The sequence below is a fragment of the Coregonus clupeaformis genome, chromosome 14 (genome assembly GCF_020615455.1).
Source record: "Coregonus clupeaformis isolate EN_2021a chromosome 14, ASM2061545v1, whole genome shotgun sequence".
Lineage (NCBI taxonomy): Eukaryota > Metazoa > Chordata > Actinopteri > Salmoniformes > Salmonidae > Coregonus > Coregonus clupeaformis.
In genome coordinates, this window is record NC_059205.1 from 8,189,839 (window position 1) to 8,194,248 (window position 4,410).

General features: G+C 39.5%; 1 non-coding gene across 1 annotated transcript; it reads left to right on the forward strand.

Annotated features, from left to right (window-relative positions):
* Window positions 1-4,071: 4,071 nt before the first annotated feature.
* trnas-uga lies at window positions 4,072-4,153 on the forward strand. Its single transcript has one exon. It is a non-coding gene; the product is annotated as a tRNA-Ser (tRNA).
* Window positions 4,154-4,410: the final 257 nt, after the last annotated feature.

Consider the following 4,410-nt stretch of genomic DNA (forward strand, 5'->3'; position numbering starts at 1 on the left):
AGCTGTGAAGTTCTCCCCAGGAGCCGGCATGTTCACACATGCAGCACATGGAACAGGAAAAGCATCATTTGCTCCACAGCTGGTCTGCTTCCTCCTAAACCAAAGCAGCCAGCTGATATATGATTGCTATTTACTACAAATGTGTCTGCACCAGAGTGCCGTATACAGGGTATGGTGCTACTTGTCCTGGGTCCTGGACTAAAAAGCTGCATGAAGAATCTCTATTGAAGTAGCCTTACTAGCGGTAGCGTAGCATGGATAAAATCACTGGGGAAGCCAGGAAAACAAAAGCCATATTACTAACCTATGTGTTTTGATAATTGCTTTAACATGTTAGTTCACTTCCTTTCATGGGCAATGATGAGCCAGCTAGATAACGTTAGCCTACTACATCTAGCTACATATTGAACTTCTATCCTCTCAGTCCAGGGGCACAATGTATGAATTTATGGTTGAATCAGAATCAGCGAGTACAGAGAATTAAGTAAAGCCACAAGTCCAAATCCCTATCTCCATTCATGGCTAATTTAGAAAAGGGACAATTTTAGCTAGCTAGCTAGCCACCGGAGAACAACAATCCAAACTGGCTTCCCTTTAAACTTTTCTTTGGGTTCACCAGGACCCTTCAGTTATTATGTTTTACTCGGTGGCTTCCATTGCATTCAATGATACGGGTGGCAACAACGTCATACTCTTTTTGACAAGACAGCCTCAGATAGATGGGATACATGCTGCGCGTGCACCATTGTGTGAATGTTGATATTGTCACACCAGACACGATCAGGACACGTAGGTTGAAAATATCAAAACGAACTCTGAACCAACTATATTAATTTGGGAAACAGGTCGAAAAGCATTAAAAATGTATGGCAATTTAGCTAGCTAGCTTACTGTTGCTAGCTAATTTGTCTTGGGATATAATCATTGGGTTGTTATTTTACCTGAAATCCACAAGGTCCTCTACTCTGACAATTAATCCACAGATAAAAGGGTAAACCGAGTTTGTTTCTAGTAATCTCTCCTCCTTCAGGCTTCTTCTTCTTTGGATTTTATATGGCGGTTGGCAACCAACTTTAAAGGTGCATTACCACCACCAACTGGACTGGAGTGTGTACCTCAGTTCATCTTTCCATCACCCACGTAGGTAAATGCTCCTAAAAACCAACGAGGAGATGGGAGAGGCAGGACTTGTTGACGCGCAATGATTGATTAACATGTATGTGTACATTTATTTTGCAATGCGAGCGGTGTGGTCAGCATGTTGGGGAGACAGAGGGGCGCTGTTTCGCTCTCTCGGATGCTTTCTCCGGTGAGATACATTCAGCCTCTTGAGAATTGAAGGAAAATGATGAAACACAGAGACACGAAAGATAAATTATTTAACATGTTTTTTTCTTGGTACATCTACCCTCGGCATCCATGAATACACACCACTTAATCTTTGTCTCGGAAACTGGCTTTATGAGTACAGAACCTTAGATTTTTTCCCCTAAAGGTTTAATGAGATGGCCATAGAACATTAGTGAAATTGAAGTTGCATAGGATATTAGCATATTGAAAGATAATGTACACTGGACAAAAATATAAACGCAACATTTTAAGTGTTGGTCACATGTTTGATGATCTGAAATAAAATTTACCAGAAATTTTCCATATGCACAAAAAGCTTATTTCTCTCAACTTTTTTTGCACAAATTTGTTTACATCCCTGTTAGTGAGCATTTCTCCTTTGCCAATATAATCCATCCACTTGACAGGTGTGGCATATCAAGAAGCTGATTAAACAGCATGATCATTACACAGATGCACCTTGTGCTGGGGACAATAAAAGGCCACTCTAAAATGTGCAGTTTTATCACACATCACAATATCACAGATGTCTCAAGTTTTGAGTGAGCGTGCAATTGGCATGCTGACTGCAGGAATGTTCACCAGAGCTGTTGCCAGAGAATTGAATATTCATTTCTCCACCATAAGCCGCCTCCAATGTCGTTTTAGAGATTTTGGCAGTACGTCCAACCGGCCTCACGTGTAACCATGCCAGCCCAGGACCTCCACATCCGGCTTCTTCATCTGCGAGATCGTCTGATACCGGTCACCTGGACAGCTGATGAAACTGTAAGTTTACACAACTGAAGAATTTCTGCACAAACAGTCAGAGACCGTCTCAGGAGCTCATTTGTGTGCTAGTCGTCCTCACCAGGGTCTTGACCTGACTGCAGTTTGGCGTCGTAACCGACTTCAGAGGGCGAATGCTCACCTTCGATGGCCACTGGCATGCTGGAGAAGTGTGCTCTTCACGGATTAATCCCGGTTTCAACTGTAACGGACAGATGGCGTTGTGTGGGCAAGCGGTTTGCTGATGTCAATATTGTGAACAGAGTGCCCCATGGTGGTGGTGGGGTTATGGTATGAGCAGGCATAAGCTACGGACAATGAACACAATTGCATTTTATCAATGGCAATTTGAATGCACAGTGATACCATGACGAGATCCTGAGGCCCAATGTCATGCCATTCATTCGCCTCCATCACCTCATGTTTCAGCATGATAATGCACGGCCCCATGTCGCAAGGATCTGTACACAATTCCTGTAAGCTGAAAATGTCCCAGTTCTTCCATAGCCTACATACTCACCAGACATGTCACCCATTGAGCATGTTTGGGATGCTCTGGATCGATGTGTACGACAGCGTGTTCCAGTTCCTTCCAATATCCAGCAACTTTGCACAGCCATTTAAGAGGAGTGGGACAACATTCCACAATCAACAGCCTGATCAACTATATGTGCTGCATGAGGAAAATGGTGGTCACACCAGATACTGACTGGTTTTCTGATCCACGCCCCTTCTTTTTCTTTTAAGGTGTCGGTGACCAACAGATGCATATCTGTATTCCCAGTCATGTGAAATCCATAGATTAGGGCCTAATTAATTCATTTCAATTTACTGATTTCCTTATATGAGCTTTAACTCAGTAAAATCTTTGAAATTGTTGCATGTTGGGTTTATATTTTTTGTTCATTGTAGAACCATTCAAAACTAAAGCATTGTGAGGTTTCCACAACTGTATTATTAATCCATTACCTGGATGCTTGGAGTAAAGTGTAAATGAAACACAAGACAGAACTTGTACAACTCATTGTGTTTAATTGCTGCCAAATAAGTTATATAAAAGCATATCCACAAGCGACAATTGTGATTTGTACAACAAAGCAATATAACACCTTCTTTTTAGTAACTCAAGAGTATGTAAAGTTGTCAAAATGTATTGTTTCAGTGTGTCTTCTCATTTGCCATTGGAAGAATAATGAACCAAATTGAAACACATTCTCTGACCTTTATATATTTGTCGTTTATGACATGTCATGTTATACAGTATGTTTATTATCATATATGTTATGTTTGGAACACCACTGCTCTCCAATTTCAATTTGTCAATCATTTAGACCAAGATAATGGTAATGAAAGAAGTGTTGAAAAAAGAAAATTATGGAAAAAATCAAACCATATTCATTTAACCATCAGAATAGATTTTCAGACTTTTAAGTGTAATTTTCATAGTTTTCATACATTGGTCAAAGTGTTTTTTTTTTTTCTCTTTGTCATCACTAGTTGTTAGGAAATATTAATCGAGATGCTTCAGTAGAGATTGTCCTTCTGGTAAACTGCTCACCTTGAAAGCTAATGGTGCTCCTATCTTTGGTGTTACTTTGAGTAGCTGTAGTATGTATATGAAGAGTTTATTTCCAAAATGCTATATCCATCAATTTTTCACATTTGTGTTTTTTTTCATCAGAAATGATTGCTTATGGATACCTTAATGTGTTTGTAAACAAATACTGTTCTCAGATGTTTCATTAATAGATTTAAATTGTGTATTAAAATTGTTTTTTTTTGCTAAATGCTATATATCCGTTATTTGACTGCGATATGTGGTTGTCTCATCTAGCTATCTTAAGATGAATGCAATTGTAAATCACTCTGGATAAGAGTATCTGCTAAATTACTAAAATGTCAAATGTAAATGTTTTACATACAGATCTCATATTACTGTACTGATTTTAAGAAGCTGTGATGGCTGAGAGGTTAAGGCGTTGGACTTGAAATCCAATGGGGTTTCCCCGCGCAGGTTCGAACCCTGCTCACAGTGCAGTGGTGAACCTGTCTTTCTTATGTAGCTCAGTTGGTAGAGCATGGCGCTTGCAACACCAGGGTTGTGGGTTCGATTCCCACGGGGGGCCAGTATGAAAAATGTATACACTCACTAACTGTAAGTCGCTCTGGATAAGAGTGTCTGCTAAATTACTAAATTGTAAATTGATTTAATTGTCTTACTTATTTAAATATTGATGTCATACGGAGCATTTGTACAGTTCTTTATAAAAAAAAAAGTAGTTATTTGTTACA